The sequence below is a fragment of the Gigantopelta aegis genome, chromosome 12 (genome assembly GCF_016097555.1).
Source record: "Gigantopelta aegis isolate Gae_Host chromosome 12, Gae_host_genome, whole genome shotgun sequence".
In the NCBI taxonomy this organism is placed as follows: domain Eukaryota; kingdom Metazoa; phylum Mollusca; class Gastropoda; order Neomphalida; family Peltospiridae; genus Gigantopelta; species Gigantopelta aegis.
The window spans coordinates 23,686,662-23,699,161 of NC_054710.1; the positions used below are offsets into that span (position 1 = coordinate 23,686,662).

Below are 12,500 nucleotides of genomic sequence, written 5' to 3' on the forward strand. Positions count from 1 at the left end.
ATAAGTTTATACATGAATTTCTACAATTTGTTTGAACAATTGCTGCCAAGGTTCTCTCTTTTTACACAGAACAGTTAATATAATGACTGATCTCTCCTTTTACACAGAACAGTTAATATAATGACTTATCTCTCCTTTTGCACAGAACACTTAATATAATGGCCGATCTCTCCCTTTTGCACAGAACAGTCAATATAATGACTGATCTCTCCTTTTGCACACAACAGTTAAAATAAAATCACGTTCGTTTCCCCTTAAAGGTTATAGTCGGGGAAACGTATGTACTACCCTGTCTGAGGGATGGTGGATATAAAATATCGCTTGCTGCTACTCGAAAAGAGTAGCCCATGAAGTGGTGACAGTGGGTTTCCTCTCTCAATATATGTGTGGTCCTCAACGATATATCCGACATCACATAACCATAAATAAAATGTGTTGAGTGCGTCGTTAAATAAAATATGTTCTTTCTTTCTTTCGTTTCTAGTACAACTGTAGCTGATGCATTGACACTATTTCAAATTAAATTGCATGCATTTACCGGTCGTATGGTGAATCATTATATGTGGAATTAAACGTTAGGTGCACGTCGAATTTTCACTCGGTGAATTACTGTTTGATGTATTACTAGCGGAACATTGCTGTACGATAAATGGAAGGTATACAGGGGCCAATTTCACTAAAACATCGTAAGTTTACGTCTGCGACTAGCAGTTATATCACACATACGTTTATACGTGTTTGGCATATACTTTATGCAGAAAAGTACATCATTACGGAAGATGGAACAGTTTAATGACAAACGGAAATGAAATATGTGTACTTAATACTATATTAAATATTTGTTGTACTATGATCGTAAAAGGACTTGTGTTGTAGTCGTTGAGTTACGTTTACGTGTAAAACTAGACTTACAATGTTTTGTGAAATTGGGTCCAGGTTCCTTATGTCGCCACCGTTTAGGTGAGACCAGGACACATCCACCATTTTACATCAAATTATCCAGATCTGTATCATACTTACTTTTCCCATATAATTTATTGTTATATTATAAATACTAAAATCAAATGATGATAATTATGAACAGATAGAATTAGATACATGTTTCCATATTTTAATAAAAAAAAAAAGTAAATGGTAATATTTTATCGCAAAACATATTAAAGGGACAGACACTACTTTCAGCCCTTGAAAATTAACACTAAGTTTAGTTAATCTGCAAACCTGTAACAGATTTGGATAAAGTTACAATTGAGTGAAACCTGAGTCTGTGACTGAAATGGTGAAATGCCCTCTAAAATAGACTAAAACTCGACTCCATAACTTTTACTTCTCAGACGCACGCTCTTATATAAAAATATGACAAATGCATTTTTTACATATAATATTACTACGATGTTGTTGTTGTTTTTTTGTTTTTTTTTGTTCTTTGTGGATTTGTTTTTGTTTTGTTTTTGTTGTGGGTTGTTTTGTTTGTTTGGTTGTTTGTTTGGGTTTGTTGTTGTTGTTTGTTGTTGTTTGTTTGTTTGTTATTGTTTTTGTTTGTTTCTTTGTTGTTGTTGTTTTTGTTTTTTTTTGTTGGTTTTTTTGTTGTTGGTTTTTTGTTTTTGTTTTTGTTTTTTGTTTGTTGTTGTTGTTTTTTTCGGGCGGGGGGGTGGGGTTGTTAGCTGATTAGTTGATATACCTTTATTTGTATAAGAAATAACTGTTTCAACACGAGTTTTTTGTTTTGTAGACACGCACGAATGTCAGACTGGAAAGGGTTTATGCGATGTCCACGCTGACTACACGGATACACCGGGATCGTATACATGTACCTGTCGAGATGGATATACTGGAGATGGACGGTCATGTACAGGTAGCAGACACTGTATGAGAGTTTTACACTTGAAACGGAGACTTTTTCCCTTTTTTTAATTTTTTTTTTTCTGTCCATCAATTCGAAAATGGGTATCTACTTTTTACAATAATGCAACGACACACATTTTACAAAACGGACATCTCTCGGAACCTTTCAACATCGAAAGAGGCTGTTGGCAAGGAGACCCCCTTTCGCCATATTTATTTATATTAAGTGTAGAAATTGTTGGAATTCTTGTTCGAACAAATCCTCTTCTTAAAGGAATTGATATAGGGGGTCTTGAATATATTGAACAATTTGCCGATGACACTAAATTGTATTTAGATGGATCTTCGTTCTCTCTTAGAAATGAAATTCGTACATTAGATATTTTTAGAGACATATCGGGATTGAAAATAAATAAAGAAAAAACTAAAACTTTTGGATTAGGTCCTCTTGCGAATACCATGGTGGAAATGTGCAAACAGCTAAGTCTAGATTGGTGTGAACAAAATATTTGAGGTTCTAGGTATAACACTTAATAAACAGCTAGATAATATTTGGAGGTTCCATTAGACCAACTGAATTCCTATTGACGACCATAGTAACAATTCTTAATAAAACAAACAGAAGCAACGTTTCAAACCACCGGGTCAGTATATACACTGACAGTGTGGTTCCTCCCATTCATAATTATTCGAAGAAACTCTACTGTCACGTATCGTTTTAAGCACTTACAGGAAGTGTACGGTACCCACCGTCTGGTCCGCACAAAATGCCAGTAGAAATTTGTATTGCCACCCCAGTTATTGACAAGTACAAAATGTCACTAGTGTAATAATTATTCAGGTAATAAAACATGTCGAACTGATGGTGCATTTGTCATAGTTTTTGCACAAATAACCAGTGTCACATATATCCACCAATCACAGCCATATTCATGGTTGACTCCTTAAACATTTGACGGTGCACTTCGAACTCTGACCTGACAATCACATGATTGGTACATTTGAACCTATATTGAAAAAGTTTAAATTTCAAAAAGTGTCCAATCACATATTTTTGAGAAGGTTATCTTCTTGTGTACCCCAGTATGAAATGATACAGCCAGCAGAGTAAGTGGAACTACAAAGCAGCGTCTTCAATAGTACCTACCAAAATGGATCCACAGCATAATAAAATGGGAATTAGGTACATCATATTTTATCCTTGTCTGGTATGTAGCACAGCTGAATAATATAACACCCATGTGGGTTTGTATACTGCATAGGGTACATACTCCAAACTGAGCTATTCAGAATACCCCACACTAGAAGAACTTTACATGGAGATGCTATGTACTGAGTTAACCACAGAAATCACGAAAATAATCCTCATAACATCAGAGTCACACCCAATTAGTGACCAAACGACTGATGAGGCAGCTGTAACTAGTACCCAGTTAATCACTGGAAGCAGTCAAAGACTAATGTCCATCGTGGCAAAGTGTACAATGTACACAGGGAGAATGAGTCAAAAATGAAGTGACAAGGTGTTGACATTACGAAATCTGACTAATTTGGTGGTGGGGGGGGGGGGGGGGGTGGGTGTAAAAATGTGTTTGCCTGTATCAACACATGAACAAAAATTGCCTTCATTTAACATTACTATCCATGCACCAGCAAAGTTTGTCATTTAATTTCTGAAATCAGACTGACAATCATGATAGTTTTAAGCAAACCATTACGCATTTATTACAATGCCAGCAGTGAAAAAATCATTACAATTTGGTTTCAAGAAAGAACATGTTTCATACCACACGAACGGAAAACCAGTCACAAGGGGGTGGACCACATCAAAAGTGAGAGAGACAGTCAGACTTACAAAGTCAATGACTGAAAGGGTCTTACATACCAGTGCTCATGGTGTACAGGTGACACAAGTTCAGGCTGCAGATTCCTGTTGGCTTTTGCGTGGACTGTGGAATACCCCAACACAGCTGGAACTGTGTTCTGTGGCTCCCGCTGGTGCAAGGTAAACAATTACCACTGCATGACACATTGATTACAGCAAATAAAATCACTCACTGAACATACATGTAGCATATTAAAACCCTTTGAGGGCTATTTTCACCAAAAGTTAACTAAAATTACTACACAGACTACGTTATCTGGCCTAAGAATAAATCGCTGAGGTTTCTCGGGCTTAACATTTCTCTGCATGAAATTTACATCTGCAAGTATCGAACTATGATAAAACATCAAAGAGTAGGAATGTTGCACTATACAAAATGCACACTACAGTGTAAGGGGAGATACTCTTCATGAAAAACTACATAAGAATAAATGCATAAAAGTGTAGGGAATACAGTAACAGTGGTTACTTACACTGAAGTTAAATGAGGGTGCATTTGATTAACAGGCCTGAGGCAGACTCCTATAGGCTGATTCACATGGGCAAGCTGGAAGACATGATGAACAGGGCTTGGAGAGAACATGCCCGTGCCGTTCCCAACTGCAATTCAGGTCGACTAGAATTCAACTTTGCCACAGAAGAGCAAATAGGTGTCTGCACCCGCCAGCAAGTCCACTGCACATCATGCATGTACAAGTCACCAACATTTAATCTCTACACAGAAACACAGACACACACACGGAGGGGCAGGGGCAGATGACAAGCACAACCTAGTGTCACAGTACAAGTAGGCCTCACAAAAATGCCAATAAGTACGACCAATTTTCGGTTGCTGTGTACCTGCTTAAATATTCCACCACCTTCACATAAGGGCTGTCAGAAAAATAGCAATAAAGTAACTGACACAATCACACAAGTAAATCAAGAAGACGTGTATGCCAAACGGGAGGAACTTAAAGTAATTAACACAGTCAGGGGTACACAATCCAACATGATCAACATTCAATGTGACGGCATGTATAACAATGCCCTGTATTCTGGCATAGGCAAAGCACCGTTCCAACGTGCCACGCAAGTGGTATATATTGCTTTAGAACACACTACAAAGACAAAAAGGTTATAGCAATTTCCACAAAAAATAAATTATGTTCAAAACGGCACAGTATAAATGATTCACAAAAATGTGCAGAAAATATATCATATTCGTGTGACATTCCCATGGCTATGTCGATAGGAAAAAACAACAACGTAATCATTTAATTTTAATAACAAAACAATATATATATAATGCTCGTGTAGCGAACATCTCACTATCGTTTCCTCGCCTTCTAGCCAGTAAAGGATTATTACATGACAGAAAAAATATTATTTGCAAGGGAACGACCATATTAAACAATGGTGCCTATTTCTCGCGGTATTAGAAGCCAGTGAATAAATATTATTATTCTTCGTTACTCTTCGTTTTCTTTTTTATTAAGGTTGATTTAATCAACTGGTTTTTAATGTATCTATAATAATAATAATAATAATAATAATAATATATATATATATATAGAATATATATATATATATATATATATAGAAGTCGTGTAAATAGATCTGCTGTGAAATAGCTCATGTTATACCTCCTAGAAAAATTGCCTGTGTGTATAGTGTTTGTTTTGGGGGTTTCTTGTATTTTGTAATTTATGTTTTATAAACTGTACATTTGCCAATAAAAAAGAAGAATAAAGAATTTTAAAAAAATGAAACAGAGACTTGGCATCAAGAGTAGTATTAACAAATATATCAGAGATACTTATACAATTGCATAATACCTGTTGTTAATACTGTATAGTTAAACAACCATGTATTGGTGGATATGTAATCACATGGTTTATTTATATTATAGAAGTAGACATGCACAAATGCATGGATAAATTTATGTCCAACTATTATTTGTAGTAGAGACAAATAAAATTTATATGAAACAAAAAAAATCGTACCTACCTCGAAAACCAGAGTCACGGATGACAAAGTTAGGGAAAGTGTTGGTATCCGTGCTATAAACATGCTGTTCCTTAATTTGATCGCTGTGTCATTCTGTCTATCAGTATACGTTTACCAGTATTACAATAAAATAAGACCGCTAGTGGAGAATAGAACAGTAAACTGTCAACCATTTATTATCAAGGTGAAGTCTTGACAGGCACTTTTAATTTGCTACTCGATAAACCATGTGAGGAATACTTAACTTTTACAAACAACATACTAGTTACAAACATTATATACACTATACATAATGAGCACACAAACTTAACTGATAACGAGCCATTTGCGATATCATGCCCCTTTGAAGACACTGCCAGTTTAACTGCCGAATTTGACTTGTCTTACTAGGTCCAACCAAATTCACTGATGTCATGTAGAAGATAGTGGTTTCCTTCAACCAGCTACAGGGCCGTACCCTGATCAAAATCCTAAGGGGTGCACTACTTTTTATAAACAAATGAAACACTATACAAACTAAACCCTGAGACGTGTATACTATTCTGTTGAGTAAAAAAAAAAAAAGTGAGATTCTCAGTGGGGCAACTGCCCTCTCCCATCTCCCCCCCCCCCCCCCCCCCCCCCCCCAAGGGTACCGTCCTAAACTAGTAGCATTATGCAGGTTGATAACTTGTAACAAATTCAAAATAACTGTTCAGGATGAATTATACACCACTTCCGGTTGTCTCGTTATGGTATCCTTTGTTAAAATTGTACGTGTATCATGATATCCCCACACTTTTCATTTAACATTTCAGGTATTTGTAACAAAAAACGACAACAACAAACAAACAAACAAATAATATAATAATAATAATAATAATAATAATAATAATAATAATAATACTAAACATAACTCATACATGATGCTCTGAACCTCTATTGCCATAATTTATATTGAAATCTGGATGGTATCTCCATTGTTTTCTTTGATTCGAAGAAGTGCTTGACTACAGTACGAACTGTGCTACTGACACTTTTTGTCACGTTCACGCTTGTCATGGCCGTTGCAAGCCATTGTCTTTGAACTATTTCGACCATTTAAATATCCACAGTTGGGGGGGGGGGGGGGGGGGGATAGTAGGGATGCATGGTACATTTGTTTAAAGAAAATATGCTTCCCAAATGTCTTTCATAAAATTACGATATCGCAATGCAATGTATGTGTGTAACTATAACGATGAGGAGATTTCTTAGAATACATAAGTTTGGAAAAACTGTATATTTAACAGCTTGCTTATTGGAAAGGGAAATTAGTGTAGGTTTTGTTTTAAATCATGTTTCGTTGGATTTAGATATCGACGAGTGTCTTGTAAAGACGTCGTGTGGCACCAATGCCAACTGCACCAATACAGATGGATCGTATACATGGACCTGTCGAGATGGATATACTGGAGATGGACGGTCATGTAAACAAATTCACTGATGTCATGTATAAGATAATGGTTTTCTTCAACCGGTTACAGGGCCGTACCCAGAACAAAATCCTAGGGGTGCACTACTCTTTATAAACAAATGAAACACTATACAAATCAAACCCCGAGATGCTATTTTGTGGAGTAAAAAAAAAAAGTACGATTCTCAGTGGGGCAACTGCCCCCTCACCTAACCCCAGGGGGTACGGTCCTGAGTTAGTAGCATTATGCAGGTTAACAACTTGTAACAAATTCAAAATAACAGTTCATGATGAATTATACACCACTTCCGGTTGTCTCGTTATGGTATCCTTTGTTAAAAACCCCAAATAAAAAACAAAACAAAAAAACAAAACAAAACAAAAAAACAAACAAATAATAATAATAATAATAATAATAATAATAATAATAATAATAAAGAAACATAACTCATTGTCTTTTAACTATTTCGACCATTTAAATATCCATAGTTAGGGAGGAGGGGAGGGGTGCATGGTACATTTGTTTAAAGAAAATATACTTCCCAAATGTCTTTCATAAAATTACGATATCGCAATGCAATGTGTGTGTGTAACTATAACGATTAGGAGATTAGTTACAATACCTAAGTTTGGAAAAACTGTATATTTAACAACTTGTTTATTGGAAAGGGAAATTAGTGTAGGTTTTGTTTTAAATCATGTTTCGTTGGATTTAGATATCGACGAGTGTCTTGTAAAGACATCGTGTGGCACCAATGCCAACTGCACCAATACAGATGGATCGTATACATGGACCTGTCGAGATGGATATACTGGAGATGGACGGGCATGTACAGGTAACAGACACAGTATGAGAGTTTTACATACTGTATACTTGACACCGAGACTTGGCATCAGTGATAGTATTAACAACTATATCAGAGATAATTATACAGTTGCATAATACCTGTAGTTAATACTTTATTAAATAACCATGCGTTGGTTGATATGTAAAAATTGAAACAGAGACTTGGCATCAAGGGTATTATTAACAAATATATCAGAGATAATTATACAGTTGCATATACCTGTAGTTAATACTTTATTAAATAACCATGCGTTGGTTGATATGCAATCACATGATTTATATATATATATATATATATATATATATATATATATATATATATATATATATATTATACAAATACACATGCACAAATGCATACACAATTTTATGTCCAACTATTGTTTGAAGTGGAGCCAAATCAAATGTATATGAAACAAACAATGGTACCTACCTCGAAAATTTATATGAAACAAAAACAATCGTACCTACCTCGAAAACCAGAGCCACGGATGACAAAGTTAGGGAAAGCATTGATATCCATGCTATAAACATTCTGTTCCTTAATTTGATCGCTGTGTCATTGTCTATCAGTATACGTTTACCAGTATTACAATACAATAAGGCCGCTAGTGATGAACAGAACAGTACACTGTCAACCATTTATTATCAATGTGAAATCTTGATAGGCACTTTTAATTTGCTGCTCAATAAAGATGTGGAAATACTTAACTTTTGCAGAAAACATATTAGTTACCAATATAATATATACTATATATAATGAGCACACCAGATTAGTTCAAACTTAAAGAAAATAAAGACATGTTTTATTTAACAATGCACTCAACACATTTTATTTACGGTTATATAGCGTCAGACAAATGGTTAAGGACCACACAGATATTGAGAGAGGAAACCCACCGTCTCCACTTCATGGGCTACTCTTTCCGATTAGCAGCAAGGGATATTTTATATGCACCATCCCACAGACAGGATAGTACATACCACGGCCTTTGATATACCAGTCGTGGTGCACTGGTTGGAACGAGAAATATCCCAATTGGCCCACCGATGGGGATCGATCCCACAGCGACCGCGCATCGAGCTACGTCCTGCCACAGTTCAAAGTTAAATGACAACGAGCCATCTGCGATATCATGACCTTTTGAAGACACTGCCAGTTTGACTGCCGAGTTTGACTTGGATGTCTCTTACTGGATTCAACCAAATTCACTGATGTCATGTATAAGATAATGGTTTTCCTTCAACCGGTTGACCGGCCTCGGTGGCGTCGTGGCAGGCCATCGGTCTACAGGCTGGTAGGTACTGGGTTCGGATCCCAGTCGAGGCATGGGATTTTTAATCCAGATACCGACTCCAAACCTTGAGTGAGTGCTCCGCAAGGCTCAATGGGTAGGTGTAAACCACTTGCACCGACCAGTGATCCATAACTGGTTCAACAAAGGCAATGGTTTGTGCTATCCTGCCTGTGGGAAGCGCAAATAAAAGATCCCTTGCTGCCTGTCGTAAAAAGAGTAGCCTATGTGGCGACAGCGGGTTTCCTCTAAAAACAGTGTCAGAATGACCATATGTTTGACGTCCAATAGCCGATGATAAGATAAAAAATCAATGTGCTCTAGCGGCGTCGTTAAATAAAACAAACTTTACTTTTTCAACCGGTTGTCTTTGAACTATTTCGACCATCTAAATGTCCATAGTGGGGGATAGTAGGAATGCGTGGTACATTTGTTTAAAGAAAATATACTTCCCAAATGTCTTTTAAAAAATTACGATATTGCAATACAATGTATGATTGTAACTATAACGATGAGGAGATTTCATAGAATATCTAAGTTTGAAAAAAACTGTATGATGATATTTAATAGCTTGGTTATTGGAAAGGGAAATTAGTTCAGGTTTTGTTTTAAATCATGTTCGGTTGGATTTAGATATCGACGAATGTCTTGTACAGACATCGTGTGGTACCAATGCCAACTGCAACAATACAGATGGATCATACACCTGTACGTGTTTGAATGGATATTCTGAAGATGGACAAACGTGTGCAGAAAATTCACTTAAACATCAATCGCTAATCTGTGTTTTTTGCTACATCATTTTGACAAGCAATTGTGTACAACCTCTTCATTTTCGCAAATAAACCTGTCATCAGAAAAATGCATTTTTGTTTATGGCCAGATTAAGTACGTTTACTAAAGTTACCGGATCATTGATACACATATTAAAGAGAATCAGTGAAAGATTGCAACCATGGTTAACACTATTGTTAAATACAAGCCAGTATATCAAATCGTCGGCGAAATGACAAAACCTTGTAACTACACTTTTCAAAATTTTACAGGAGAGCAAAAATACGTTATTTTGTTATAGTCGTTATTATGCGAACATATTAACAGTTAATAGTGATAACATATTAACAGTTAATAGTGATAACTACTTAATAGCTGGTGTCAGGTCTACAAATGTAGTTACGACAATTTACAATTGAAATGTCGTTGAAGATGTCAGTTACGACATTTTGATCTAGAATTTAACACAGGTTGAAGGAATGAGGCAAGATCTATACATGTAGATACGACGTTTTCTCATTTTATTTTTTGGACCAGTTATAATACGACTATTTGTCATGTGACAGTCAACCACTTTCTAATAGGCCGATAGCTACGATCTTTTGACAAAAGCAGAATATGAACATTCTAACTCTGCAAATTCCAAAAAGTGATTTCTCGCCAAAAGTGTAGTTACGGCCTTTTGTCATTTCGCCGACGAAATGTCCATTCAGTCTTACACAACTAATATGTCTGAAACCTTAGTGATACAGGGGCATGTAAAAATACTCTCAGTCGATTCAGTCTTACACAACTAATTATGTTATCATATATTAATTTTATGGGACAAAAAAGAAAAAAAGAAAAAAAGGAGCACTATAAATAAGATTGTGTCTGACAGTTGCAAAGAGTGCAAAACGTCTACCCATTGACTTCAGATATGCTAACAAGACAGTAGATAAAAACGTTATGAACAAAAATGAACGTTTTTGGTAAAAATAGGAAAATGGTTGATACCATAAAAGGACAACATACTTGATTGTGTAAGACTGAACGGACACCACTAGAGGGCATTGACTTATTAATCACCGGTAATTGAATGTTAAACATTTGGTAATTTTGACTTAGCATAAACCTTCAGAGGTAATCCACTCTGAATGATTCCTCTGAAGAGGTCGATCTTGTGATCAGAGCACCTAAGGCGAACACTCTATCAACTGAGAGATTACATGACACATCACCCAGTATACCAACGAGTCCATACGGCTTTTCCTTTCTTACTCGACCTGCTACATCCACTGAGAAATTGAATGTTAAGTGAATCAGTATTGGTTGGTTCACTGCAAATGCTATAATTAAAAGGTGAAATGATTATATGTTCGTTCTTCCAGATTAATACTAATTAGATCCGTATCTTCGTATATATATTAGTTCATTGTCAGTTGTTAATGTGAATTGTGAACCAGGTGCGTTTCACATATTTATGTATGTATTTCAGCTGCACCACTGAAATCTACTGTTATAGAAAATGTTACCATTGTTTTGGCTGTGACAACGACGATGTTAGCTCTACTTGTTATTATCTTGGTTATTGTCATCATTAGGTAAGGAAACACCGTCTGCAAAAATACAATAAAGTGAAAACAAAATAAATATTCAGTGTCAGTATTCTCATTGCTTATATTGCGTCTATTACAGGTTGTCTTCAACATCACTGTCAGATTCTGTGTCAACACCATAAAAAGTACAATCAGTATAGATTCAAAATTCCTTAACCACTTGTCATTATATTGCAGATAGATAATTATGAAAGCCTGCTTTTTAACTGTTGGGTTTAATGTCTCTGATTAAACAACTACAACTTCCATACAGACTAGAGGTTTATTCCCAGTGTATCTATACTTACAGAATGCATTCAATTATAATGACTACATTCAAAATGAAATAGACGTTTAATTAATAGTGGGAATTGAGAAGACATAATATTTGTCATATTTTAGAACTAGTAATATAGTGATCTTTGTAATATCCTGGGAAATGATACCACAAGATGTAGCTAAATCTGAAATTGTTCTCATGTTACCAAATGTAGACAGCTGTAATGACTACATTAAACATAAAAGGGACACTTCATTAATGATGGGAATTTCGGAGACACAATATGTATCATATTTTTGGAGCTGTTAATATAACGATCGTTGTAATACCCTGGGTAAAGGTATCAAGATTTACAACATGTATCTAAATCTGAAATTGTCCTAGTACGTTTTGATAATAAGTCACAGATTCTAGAACAGCTTGTAGCGTGTATGCTTATTGTATTATTATTTTTTTTTTTTTGTCATTTGTCATAGAATGAGATCCAAATCGGCAGATTTAAAGGTAACATTCTCCGACATAAGACGAGATGATGAAAACTCAGTGTATGAAGACGTCCATGATAACAACACA

General features: G+C 35.6%; 1 long non-coding RNA gene across 1 annotated transcript; it reads left to right on the forward strand.

The window, feature by feature from the left end:
- Positions 1-1,588: 1,588 nt before the first annotated feature.
- On the forward strand, positions 1,589-11,615 carry LOC121386743. Its single transcript, XR_005959698.1, has 3 exons — positions 1,589-1,855; positions 7,054-7,990; positions 9,930-11,615. It is a non-coding gene; the product is annotated as an uncharacterized LOC121386743 (long non-coding RNA).
- The last annotated feature ends 885 nt before the right edge of the window (positions 11,616-12,500 follow it).